Source organism: Tenrec ecaudatus, chromosome X (assembly GCF_050624435.1).
Source record: "Tenrec ecaudatus isolate mTenEca1 chromosome X, mTenEca1.hap1, whole genome shotgun sequence".
Lineage (NCBI taxonomy): Eukaryota > Metazoa > Chordata > Mammalia > Afrosoricida > Tenrecidae > Tenrec > Tenrec ecaudatus.
The window spans coordinates 151,348,923-151,362,858 of NC_134548.1; positions in this window are offsets into that span (position 1 = coordinate 151,348,923).

Sequence of the window (13,936 nt, forward strand, 5' to 3'; positions counted from 1 at the left end):
TCAAGCTGAGTGATGTTATGTTTTGCATTCCAAAATGCGTATAAGAAATAAACTTGAGTCAACGTCCAAGTCTTGGTGCCTTTCTCCGTCATTCTGGTTCCCAGCGGGGCTGCAAAAAATATTCTGTCCACCTGCATCACGCAGTTTGGGCACTCCAGCATAGTCATGGTCTAGATCAGGGGTCCTCAAACTACGGCCCACGGGCCACATGCGGGTGCCGAGTACATTTATCCGGCCCGCCGGGGGTTTTTGCCCCGTTTTGTTTTTTTTTTTCACTTCAAAATAAGATATGTGCAGTGTGCCTAGGAATTTGTTCATAGTTTTCTTTTTGTTTTTAAATATAGCCCGGCCCTCAACGGGTCTGACGGACAGTGAACTGGCTCTGTTTAAAAAGTTTGTGGATCCCTGGTCTAGATTGTGTTACCCTGCACGGCCAGTGGGACATTGCAGATGCGATTCACGGGCTTGTGATGAGGCAAGTAAGCGATACTGTTCAGGTGGATGCACTAACCTATATTCTTCAGGTGGATCCAAGTTAATCAAGGGACCGTATCAAGGTGAGAGTGGGGCAAGCTGCTCAGGTACCAATCCTGGCCTTCCGAACTCCAGATCGCTAAGATCAAACGCCTGTACTGCCAAACGCAGAAACATGTGGTAAGTTCTGACAGCAGCCAGGGGATTCGAATACGCCTCCCTCCAAGAGACGTGTCTAGGGACCCTCCCCTTAACTCTTTGCAGGCCTGACAACGTTGCTCAGTTTGGTATGGTGAAAAGCAGGCTCTGTTCCTTCGGAACTACTGAGAGCCAAAGAGACCATGCTGCTTCCTCTTGTTCAGTAGGAGGGAATGGAAAAGACTTTGTGCCCCAATGAACAGTTTTACATTTGTATGGTGCCATGGGTGGGTGGGAGAGTGTGGTTGTGAGTGTGTGTGTGCGTGTTCGTGTGTGTGTGTGTTCGTGTGTGTGTGTGCGTGCGTGCGGGAGTGCGCGTGCACTTAGCAGAGGGGGCTGTGCTTCCTTCACTGTTGGCTGAAAGGTCATTTAATCTGACTAGTGACACTAAACTCTTCCTAGTGCACGAATCTCGTCCATGTATTTCTCTGGAGGACCGTTCAGAGGCCACTTCCTGCAGGTTCTGCACCCCAGTGAGACAAAGAGCTCAGCCAGTGGACCTTTTAACCATTGCTGGCTACACAGGTTATGGAGAAACATACGAAAGTCTGGTTTTCATTCGGCTTCCTATCTTTGCCATAACTTCTCATTATCATGCTCTGAAACACATCTATCCATATAGATATGTTTAGTGCGATATGAAACTTACACATTCTCTTTGGGGGGAAAATCCAACTACGGAAGTCACAGTGGAAAGCACAAACGCTCCCCGTCTCCAGTCCCATCTTCACAGGAAGCCATGATGGGACTTGTGTTTTCTCCCAGGTATTGTATCATCACGTGTATTTTCCAGGTTTTACAGAAGTGGGGTTGTGCTGTATATCTTGTACTACAAGCTTGCTTTCTTGAGCTTTGCACGCCGACATACAGACATTCACCACATTATTATCAGTGGCTGCCATTCCTACAGGCCTTGGAATGGATTCCTCACTATTCGTCCCTCTAAACCCCTCCTCCTAAGAGACCTTTAGGATGCGCCCAACCTGTAAGCAATTGACGGGCGTGATAGTCAGGCCCATGTCCCAGACCAACGACCGTGATCTGAGGAAGACAGGGCCACCACAGGCAACCACACGTCCATTGACAAACAAGTAGTTGAACAGAATCCTGATATGCCTACCTGCACAACAGGGAAACAGGGAAATCGCTCCAATGATTAGGCATTTTGAATACTGAACGCCATGAATGCAAAGGCACGCATATCATCCCAATGCGTTGTGCAAAACTTTTGGGGGGGTTGGCCGCTGAGCTGGGGGTGGGGACTATCGTGCACTTAGATGTCAGGAAATCATTGTGGAACATCCAAGGGGCCAAAACCCAGTCCAGATGTAGGGGCTGATCTGGAGCAAGGAGGGGGCTAGCCTGAGATCCACTCCCCTAGTTGACCCAGGTAGACCTGAGGATTGTCTCGCTACAAGCCCCCTGAAGGCTATGCCTCCTAAGGAAAGCCCTTCATGGCCCACAGTGTGTGCTTACCATTTTACAGACAACAACGCATTTACTTATTCTTCACAGTCTCCCCTACATAGAGTTCACACATCACACCTTTCGCCAGTTCCATCACACCCGCAAGGGTTTGGGCAGCCATCGCTAAGGTCAATTCCAGGAGGTCTCTTCTTCCTTGTACTCGGGGTGGCTGCTCTCTGTTTCCCGTCCACCTCCCCTGCCATGGCCCTTTGACACAAAGCCCAGTGGCTCCCTCTATAGGCTTGCCTACCCTGGGCGTCAGATACGGGAAATCACACACAATGTGAGCAAAACACAAACTGCGGGTCTACCGGGACAGCTTGAAACCCAGAGAAACCTCTATCAAACACAAAGCGGAAAAAAGAGTAAAACCTGGAACAACCATACACTGGGACAAGAAGGAGCTCAAACGCCAAGGAGTCCCATGTTGACTGACCCTAGCACAGCGGCAGTAATCGGCCCTACAACGATCTCTGATCAGCCGCCTTCCCCGGCCCTGATCTCTGATCAGCCGCAAAGGGCAACCGCCAGAGCTTTACTGCCCATGGCGGACCCAGCAAATGGGTTGGGGCTTTCACCGTGATTCATAGACTTTGGCAAACTGTGTGCTCAGATTGTGGGCTCTCATACCCTTTCCTCGTCTGCGTTTGATTTAACAAAAAGGACAATTTTGGTTCACAAAAATGAGGGTGCCTCTTCCGTGCGTACTTTGCTGGCATCTCAGTTAGATGGCTGCTTCCTTCGAGAAAAGATTTCAAAGCAGAACGGGTACCAACTTAAGATTGCAGGCCACTCGGTCTTCTGGTGGGGGACCGGGCAGCCTGATAAAGAGCCAGACCAGTACCAACGAACCACACACCATCAGTTCCACGTAAGGATAGCGCAGGTCACTTGGCCGCAGGGTGCCTCGGTACAGCTGGGATCAAGTGGTCAGGGGTCAAGGGAGCAGATGCTGCCTGCTGAGTGGTAGCCCTGTGGATATGGGGTGAGGCCCCCTGGAGAGGGCGCTGGCCCCGTCAGACGGAGGAGGCTAGCTGGTGGGAGGGGCAGCACGGGAGAAGGGGGCCGGAAATGGACCATTTTGGAAGCGCAGAAGTGCATGTCTGTTGGGGGGAAGGGGAGGGAGGGCTGATAGGCAGGTGGGGGGAGGAGACATTGAACACGCTCTTGGGATCCTTCAGTGGGGCGGGTCTTTAGTGGCAGGCAGCAGGAGGGCAGACGTGACCTAGGGCATCTGGGGGTATCCCAGGGACCCAGGCTCGTTGCCAAGAAGACGGGGACACGGAATCCTGGATGACCGAGGTGCACGGCATGCTCCAGAGGCTGCATCAGTGGGTCCCCAAATGGGAGCTCCACGGGTAGAATTGGACTCTACCCCAGACACACGTGTGGCCTGAGGACCAAAGCCAGACAACACAGCATGTCTGGGGTAGAAGAGGACAGCTATACCAAGAGCGGTGTACCGCTAGCTGGGGACACAAACAAGGTCTCCTTGCATCAAAGCCCTGTTTGCTGTACTCAGGTAGGAATTGGCCTGGCAGTCCTGTGCTATAGTTTGGTCGTGCTCATTTATAATAGGGTGCGTCGACAGTGGCGTTCACCCTCTTGAAGCTGTGTGTCATTTGTTTCTTTAGTTTCTGGTTAAAGAAACGCTGGCATGTGGAGACTACAGCAAAAGAAGTTATGACAGGGGTCTGGGGGAAGGGGGAAAAGGTGGGGTGGGGGAGCCCAAAGAGAGATGATGTTGACACACCCAGGAAGGATAAGTGTGTTTTGGAAAGCCTGTACACTTATGAAAGAAATTGCACATTTATGTGGGACAGGATTGAACTCTGGAATGATATGACCCCAAATGATTGTCTCCCAAATTAGGGGGAAAATATACATGTATATGTGGAAAGAAATGCAAAAATCCAGGAAAGATTTGGGGGCTCACACTAAATTCCAGCTACCACTTAAGAAAAATCAATTCTTCATGTATGGTGAGGAGAGAAACCTCCGCGCTTATCTATGAACACCCAGTCTGTGGAGAGCTATGGGGGATGGTAGGAGGCCGAAACTCATCTGTGGGGTATCTGCTCAGACTCAGTCACTGGAAGATCCACTCCAGCCACAGGCAAGGGTCTCCATCAGCTGTAAGATCGTGCAGACACCATTGAGATCGTGAATATATGCCATTGAGCTCCAACCTTGGCCAGTTGTCCATCCTGGAGACGCATCCTGAATCAGTTCTAGGTGCAAGTATCTCTTACTGGTTCCAAGACAGAAATTTCTTCTCTGGCTTTAGAATAGTGTGTGTGTGTGTGTGTGTGTGTGTGTGTGTGTGTGTGTGTGTGTGCGCGTGTGTGTGTTTGGTCGGGGGTGGGGCTCGTCTTATCCTTCCTACACGTTATTGGTATCTTTATCTGTGTACCATTCTATTTTTATCCTTACCACTTCATCATGATTTTGTGTTTTCTGGTTTTCTGGTGGGCCTCAAGCTGTGAGGCACAGGAGGAGTGGATGCAGAGTGAGAATAAATGAAACAAGGGGACACAGGGGGCATTCAGGGCTGGGGGTGAGTGACAGGGGGCGGCAAGGGGATTTCAGGAGTAACTACTGAAGATGGGAGTGGGTTGGGAGCAGTAGAAGAGATTCTAATTGCATAACTCATCTTAAAGGCGATTTAACCATTGGGGCTCGGGAGGGAGATGCTCTAAATTCTAGTGGAGGTGATTGTGCAATTCTCCTGGATATGATTTAAAAAGTGAACGCATGCATTATATGATATGTATCTTGCATGCCAATATAACAGTAGGGGAGGGGGGAAGGAAAGGATTTAGACGCCAGTTTCTAGGCTTCCTGCTCGCTGGGCACCATCTACCTACTTGCTTCAGCCCACGTTGCTATAGCACCCACATCTTCTGTGAACACTTTCTGGGAGCAGGTATCCAGCAGGGCCATGTCCTAAGGACTAATTGTTTTTAGATGAGGGCAGAGATGACACATGCCCCCAATCCACCCTTATCTCTGCGGTTTAAATGTGTCTCTGGCTTCCCTCAAAGACACCATTCCACATTTGTCGAAGAACCTTGCACACTCTCCCCGTGGGCCAACTGGTACTTCTAGCCATGCTACCATTCATTTGTTGGATGGCGTATGATTTAAGACACTGTCGTGGCAAAGACCATTTTATTACTCTTTTCCCAAGACACCTGGATCCGTCGACATTTGAGAGTCTCCTCTCTGCAGTTTTGAGGGGTAAAGCTTCAAACGTCATCGTAAGGTTGCCATGCGGCAGCAGTTGTCTTCCTCTGCCTTCACAAGAGGAAGGAAACATCAAACTTGCCATTAGCCCAAGGCCCACATATCTAAGCAGGCGTGTCTCCAAACAAGCAGTCACCTAAGAGAGAACTCTTCAGTTGATCCGAACAGGCAGGTCACCTCAGTCTACATAGAAAAGTAGACCATCATCAGTCACCGAATTGTTTGGTTTGGATTGTGTTAGTTCACAGTAGAGTGTATCTCAGAGGGGTTATGTCAGTGGAGGGCACCCTCTTCGATCTGTGTTGTATACTTTTCCGTTTTCCGGTGTGTGAGACCCAGTGCTGATGAAACTATGGGGCAAGTGGGTACGGTATGGGGGGGGGGGGTCGAGGGGGGAAGATGATGTCTTTGAATCCATGTAGGAAGAGAATGGTTAGAGGCCCATTGTGGGAGTGATGGCACAGTTCTACTTGAGGTGATTGAAATATGGAGTGATGTGTTATAGGGATCAAATCCCAACTTTAAAAAAAAGTGTTGACCACGAGGATGTTCCTCGGAGGATTATGTTGTGACCCAGCCAAACCGTGGTGGTTGCAATCACCTCATACAAAGGTGACGGTGACCACTGCGTAAAGATCACAGAAGAATCACTGCGTTTCAATCCGGTGCGGGTGAAGAATATCGATCGCTCCACAGACTGCCAAAAGAACAAACAAATCTTGCTCAGAAGGATACCCGATATGCAACTTAGGATCACAAGACTCCATGCCCCGTCCTACACAATCTGCTACAGGTGCGTTTAAGTTCGCTTAATGGGGTTCCTAGTCAGAGGCTTCTGGCGTGCTGCGTGCTTCAAAAGGACCGAGTCTAATGTCCCAGTGGTCTCTAGCCTGTAGCCTGGGTCACCAAGGGCTGGAACAAAACTAGGTCAAAATCGCCCAGTTAGGAGGATACTGGGAGTAGTCTCCCATTGGGGGTCCACGTAAATAATATTAAGTGGTTTTCCCCCAAGTGGTATACCCAGCCCTAGGGGTGTACCCACCGTCTCTAGGACCGACTTGCCCACCATCTCTGGACTTGAATTTCCATTAAGTTACGCTGCACAACCTTGTAGGAGTGTCTGCTAATCTGTGATGACCATTGAACAGTGGCATATATGGCAGGAACGGATTGGTCGTTTTCTTCTCCACACACCATGAGAGACTGACCCCACTTGAGGCGAGGCTCCCTCGGTCAAAGTGGTTGCTCAGCTGTACAAAGGATGGGGTCATGTCGATAATGAGCAGGAGGCAGGCACACCACCACAGTGCTTGGGAGACTGGATGAGGCAATTTTATGACCTCAGAACAGATGGCTGCCTTTGCCTTGGTTTTTTTATCCTTATTGTACTGGTCTGATACAGCATGTACCCTCTTGGCATTGGCGAACATCATCCAGTATAATGGTTTCCACATCCAACCGTGTCATGAGGTATTTCATCGCTGGTGTTTAGGGGTGCCTCGTATCGCACTGAGCGTATGTACCAGAGTGCATCCATTGTTCTACTGATGGGTACTTGGGCTGCTTCTAGCTTCTTGCTACTGCGAACTGTGCTGCAATGAACATGGGAGGAGCACATGTCTGCTTGTGTCGTGTCTTTTACTGCTTGGAGGAACAGACCCGGCAGAGAGATTGTGGGTTTCTCTGGTATTTCTGTTCACGGTTGCATTAGGTAGAACCCTTTCACTTTCCACCATGACTGCACATGCTTGCAAACCCAGCAGCAGTGGTTGAGAGTTCCAGTCTCTCCACGTCCTCACCAGCGTTCGTTCTTCTCCGTTTCTTGGAACTGGGCTATCATTGTGGGTGTAAGGTGATGTCTCAGTATTCTTTCAGGTTGCATCAGCTGAATGGCTAGTGATCGTGCGCATATTTTCATGGTATTTGTTAGCCATTGGAGTGCCATCTGAGGTGAACTGTCTGTTTGTGCCTTCTGCCCACTTTTAAGTGTATTACTATTATTATTAATTATTATTATTTTACTGAGGTGCTACAGGATTCTAGGTTTTAATATGTGGTCCCTTGGCCATTGCGTCAACTTCGCTAATGATCCTGTCAATAGAATGACCATTAGCCCTAGGAGGGTGATTGTGTATCTTTAAATATATATATATATATATATGATTCTCTATCTCACGAAAGGATGACGTTGTATCAAAGGGGCCCAGAAGTGTATAAACCATAGATACATGCCCGACCGTTGGCAATCGGGGAGTGATTGCTGAATGTACAGGGCCGCCTTGGGAGGTGTGAAAGAATATTCTGGACGAAGGTAGTGGTGAATTTCATGTTAGTGAATTTTACACCAATTAGCACAAAAGATCTCAGGGATTTTCTCAGTTTTCTGGAATTAGGCATCCAAAAATCCCTTCTGGGAAAAGTTTTCTTTTCTAGCTGTTGACTCGTGTAGATGCACTGAGATTGAAGGCGAGCTGGTAGGGACATGGGCTGCCAAAAGAACAAACACATCTGTCTTGGAAGACATATGAACCGAATGCTCCTAAGGGGCAAGGAGGTCGTGACTTGGTCTCTCAGACTTTGGACTTGTCAGGAGAGACCAATCTCTGGAGAAGGACATCATGGTTGGTAGAGGAGGGGCCTTGAGAAAGAGAAAGGTTTTCAACAAGGTGCATTGACACAGTGGCTGCAACATTGTGCTCAAACATAAGAGCAATGATGAGGATGGCTCAGGTCAGAACAGTGTTTCATTCTGTTGTACAATGGCTCACCGTAAGTTGGCGCTTTCTCCATGGCAGCGGACAGCAACAAGATTAGGCACCTCTCTTTCACAGTACAAAAAGGTTGAGTAAGAATTTGCACTGGCTGATGGAGAAAGATCGCCCCCCAAACTGACAAGACGTCAGGCCTGGAGTACTCAATCCAATGTAAACTTTAAAAGTCACGAATCTCTATTTTGATCTGGAACATAATCTGTGAGAGGAATTTTATTTGTCAACTCTATAACCAATCCCCTCATGGAACGTCTCGCGCGACAGCCTTCCCTAAACCACTCTTTCAGGCGGGTGAAATGGGAGGGACCACCTGTTCTTTCAACCCCATCAAAACACAAAATGAAAACTAACAACAACAACAAAACCCCTGCAAAGATGCATTTCTTGCTTGGAAAAGCCCTGGCATATCTCATTCCCACACAACGAAGGTAATGTGTCCAACAATCTGTGTTCAGTGATTGCCTTTCTTAATATTTGGCCTCCCTCTTCCTGTCATTAGAAAGACTGTACCCTGGACCCGAAACCTATCCAAAATTTGCTCATCCAGCATGTCTGCAATGGAGCATCAAAAGTGTTTCTGTCTTTGTTCAACAGGGAAGGGTGATGACTTGGAAGCCAAGGAAGGAACACTCAAACGAACAAACGAGTCTCAAAGAGTAAAGACTTTTTCTTTTATTATGAATGAAAACAATTTCCCAACTTGAAGCCATTGTATAAAGACATCAATCCTCTCTATGAAATCATAAGCATCACATGCAGTAGATCAAACACTAGAATCCCTGGTGACACCAATGAACGACCCATAGAATACAAATAAGGAAGTTTGTGATTTGTATGGGAAATCATCAACACCAAGTCCCCGGTCAAGGCCAGCCACTCCTTCTCTGCAGATGTCCACCACCTATCATGAGACTACTGATTTTCCCTAATTTTCCTCGACTTACATTTGAAAGCAAATTCAGTTCTTGCCCAAAGTAGGTGAAATGTAACAAATCTGGAAACCAGTCTGATGGCCCCAAATGATGAGCCCTCAAAAAGGATGCTGCAATCTGGTTTGTGCCCCTGCCAAGCGTGACTGCACCATACCGTGGGGCAGTGCCATTGGCGCAGCTGCCGTGGGAGCAGAACCGATAGCTACAACTCAGGGAAAACGGTCACAAAGCTCATGAATACCTCCTGTCGCCCCTGGCTCCCTGGTCACAAACATAAACCAGTCTCCAAGAGACAAACGCTTACTTTACTGCACAGATTCCCATTCCCTGGCTGACTGTTGGGACTGGAAAAGTCTTACATGGGGTTTTACAGTGGTTCCTTGACTGTCTAGGGCCACAGCAGGGAAAAGACGTGAGGCTCAAAAAGCAAAGGTCCACTACTGTGTGAACGTAATTTCTCAGAAGGGTGCTGTGCCAAGAAGGGCAAGAAGCATCGCTCCTGCTGTAGATTACAACAAAGCCAAAAGAGCACCTCACTGTGACCCTTAGGCCTGACAGCAAATTCAAAGTGGAATTGTACATAGCAGCACAGAAAAGAGGTGGAACCGGTTACCAAAGCCAGACAAGGAAGGACACTGGTGCTCGGCATAGCAAGACATTAGGTCTTCTCCCATTTCAGGAGAATGCCTCCACCAAGCAGAGCTGCTGGAGTTTGCATGCCAATCATTCTGACCAATTGAAACGGGCCCGGATGACGTACTGGTAGGTGGAGAGGGGAGGACCATGAAAAGTCACCTTGAAATACAAACTCCATTGCGCAGAAAGCCGACCAATGCTTCTGCGACTTTCTCCTGAGCCCGCATGTGAAGTTAATCAGTGGACTCCAGCAACATTAATATATTAGCAGGTGACTCGGGAAAATGTCATGATATTAAAGTTAGTTGTAGAAGTGAACCAGAGAAGACAAACAGCCTCAAAGCAAAACTTCCGGATGCTAATCAGCTAGGGAACAGAGGCACCTCCAGGAGAATTCAGCACAATAGAAGGCATGTGATTCACGTGGAGGGCCTAGGATCTGGGCTTGACGGGAAAGAATGAAACGACATATTTTTCATTGGAAGTTTTCGGGTTTCCCATCCCAGGTGTAATGAGTACTCACAAGGGATGCTCACAGAGATGTTTTTGATGTGATTAATGGATGGCGGTGCACTAAGATGTTTCGTTATGGGGACCCCGTGCTGGGAACCATATTGTAACCGATTACAAGGCCAGAAGGGCCTGTACGTGTAAACCTGGACTCATCTGCTAAGCTAAAACTGGGAAGGGAGAAATTGATTACTTAATATTATGCTATTCAAAGTTGGGGCGTGTTACAGTACTTTCTCTCTACTTTGCCCTTTCGGAATCTTTGGCTGAAAATTCGCTTGGTTTATAACACTGGAAAATGTCTACAGCCGTAGAAAAGAAAATATCTAAACAGTAACATTGAAGGGACATCTAAACCTCGACTTTCCACACCTTCATGGCAAGAGGGGGGAAATGCTGATTGAAATCTTCTATCAGTTCTGGTGTCCTGGAAACAAGATGAAGGCAAGTCATGTATTTCCATCCCTGGAGCAGGTGGCATGAACTCAACTTCAATCTAACCCACGAGGCCTTGGAACAACCTGGAAGATCATAAGATAAATTATGTACATTTTTTGTTACAACTGGTTGAAATGGAATGCTATCATTTTCCCCTCAAAAAATTCTTTCTTTCTCTCTCTCTCTCTCTCTCTCTCTCTCTCTCTCTCTCTCTCTCTCTCTCTCTCTCTCTCTCTCTCTCTCTCTCCCCCCCCCTCTGTCTCCGCCACCCCCTTCTGAAAGTTCTTCTGTGTGGCTTAGTTTCCTTCGCTCCAAACATTCTCCCCTCCAAGAAGTGGCTTCGTTTGCTGTCAGCTAAGTGGCCCGAGAATTCTTGAGAAGAGATCTCAGGTCCAGGTTCCTTCTCTGGACCAACAGGAAAGATGATAAGCCTATCTGTCACTTGAATGATTTTTGTTGCACAAGACGGACAGCCAAGAACGTCGGTGGGTTTAGAGGCACAATTCTTTCTAGGCATCATAACCGGTCTTAGTTAACTAAAGGTACTGTAAGGAAACCATGCAAATGAGCAGCCTTAACAAACAAATTATTTTCTCACAGTTGAGGAAGTGACAAGACTTGGCTCATAGAGATCTCTAGGATGGAGTAGATCTGCCCCGTGGGATTCTGAGATGGGAACTTATTTGGGGAGTAGAGAGTCCCATCTTTCTCCTACACAGTGTGCGGCTGGTGGTTTTAAACTGCTGACCTTGCGGTAACAGCCCAACCCTCTATCTGCTAACCCACTAGGCCTCCTACCCGGCAGAGGAAAACTGCTCCATAGGGTTCTCGAGGCTGGATATCTTTAGGGAAGCCGATGGCTCCAGTTTTCTTAGATAGCAGACTTATGACTCACCTAGTGTGCCGGCAGGGTTCCTACTACTTACAAAGCTGTCACATATCAATTAGATCAAGTAAAATGCATCCCATTGGTTTTGTCTAAGTACTTAAACTGTTATGGGGTGGACTGCTAATTACACGGTCAGCAGTCTGAACCTATCAGCCGATCCGAGGGAGGTAGATGTGACTTTCTGGTCCCTCGAAGACTTGTGGCCTTGGAAACCCCCGAGGCAGTTCTATCTTGACCTGAAGGGCTGTTATGAGTAAGAATCGACTCGGTGGCAGTGAGATTCGTTTGTGCCTGTACCGACAGAGCTAAGGACTTCGTGAAGAATTGTTGTAGGAATTTTTAACGTTCCCTTGTTTTGCTGTAGCTGAGAAGCTGCCCAGCAAATCACACAGCAAATTCAAGTCTCCACACATTCCATTTTAGTGTCATTGTTTGCATCCTTTCGGTTGTCCTCCCGTTCTCATCCTCCTACTCTGAGTGGCGCCTCTTTCACGAACAGAAGCTCACTGCTCCCTACGGTTCCTAACGTTTCTGTCAATTTGCGGTTGCCAATTTGACCCAGGAGAAAGTAAAACCCATCTCAGGCCATCACTTTGACTCCCACTCACCGTGACCCTGCCGGACCGGGGAGAACTGCGCTGGCCTCTGCACTTCTGAGACTGCAACTCTTCACCCGAGGTGGAAGCCCCTTCTTTCTCCTGAGGAGAGCTGGCAGTTTCCACTTGCTGCCCTTGTGCTTAGCAGCCCAACCCCTGACCTGTCCGTCACCAGGGTTTCTCTGGATCCCATAGAACAACACAAACTCACTGCTCCCGACTGCATTCTAACTCTGAGCAACCCCGTGGGACTGGGTAGAACGAGCTCTGTGTGATTCTGAGACTGTAACCCTCTGCCGGAACAGGAAGCCCGGTCTTTCTCCAGAGGAGCAGGTTTCAAACAGGTGACCTTGGCGTTTGCAGCCCACGATGCAACCATTATGCTACCAGGGCTGGATCTTTGTCCCATATCGTTAGTCCTTGAAAGACCCCAATGCCCAAAGCAGAGCTTTTGCTATTTAAGCTACACTATCGTTTGAGGTTAGCATGACTTCACTGTGTGTGTTTGTGTGTGTGTGTGTGCGCGTGCGTGCACGCCCACACGCGTGTGCATGTGAGTTTGAAGGATTATCTCAGGATGATAATCTCAGGGGTTCTTTTACCCTCTGCGGCTTCAGAATGTCTGGACTCATGATTATTGTTTCAGATTCTGTGATGAGTTTTTCCCCTTCTGATCAGGAATCTTCGATGGACTCTTTCCCCAAAATGTTCGGTACTGAAAGGTGAGGGAGTTTTAAGTTTTGGCTGTGGGGATAGTATGCTGTCTTCATTTTAAAGCATTCCATTTAAAAGTATACCCATTAGCATGTTCTAACTATGTTTTCATCCATGATACTGGTTTCACGTAATGCTTTCCCACTAAAGGAATCAGGGATTCTAAGCGTTGTAATCCCTTGATCCCAAGTCTGGGGCAAGGAAGTACAAGAGGAGTTCACGGAAACATTTTGCCTCAGAAAACAAGTTGTCAGGTGTTGGGCTGCGATCTGCAAGGTCAGCAGTTCAAAACCACCAGGGGCTCCTTAGGAGACAGATGAGGCTTTCTAACCCTGTAAAGAGTCACAGTCTCAGAAACCCACACAGGCATTTCCACTTGTCCTATAGAGTCTCTATGAGTTGGCATTGACTTGATGATAGTGAATTTCATTTGGTACTATTCAACAGGGAGATGACTTTCAACAAATATATGATTCTGTATAGATATTGACTAGAAAGTGAGAGGTGTGTGTGAGAGAGAGACAGAGAGACAGAGAGACAGAGAGACAGAGAGAGAGAGAGAGAGAGAGAGAGAGAGAGAGAGAGAGAGAGAGAGAGAGAGAGAACACATGAAAGACAGAATCATAGTGTTCTGAAAAGAATACCCAAGGCGTCCACTACCAGCTAGTGGCTTCTGGCTTCCAAAAAGCCTGTAGGAGAGAAAAGAACTGCCCCCTTGGGTTTCTGAGACTGCAAATCTTCGTGGGAGCACACAGTCTCAGCTTTCATCTCTGCAGAAACGGGTGGGTTCAAAAAACGGACTTTCTAGTTACCAGCTGCACACATGACCCATGATGCCACCGGAACTCCATTAAAATCAGAATAGCCCGGGAACATGGGGTGGAATCCAACTCATACTTACCCTACCTGGGGTTTCTGAGGCTGTGAATCTCTATAGCAATGGATAGCCTCTTGTTCCTACTGTGAAGTGGCCATTGCGTGGGCACTAACAACCTTGTGGCTAGCAGTCCGATGCTTCCTCAACAGGGCCACCGCGCCTCTTTGAGAGGAATGAAGAACTCCAAG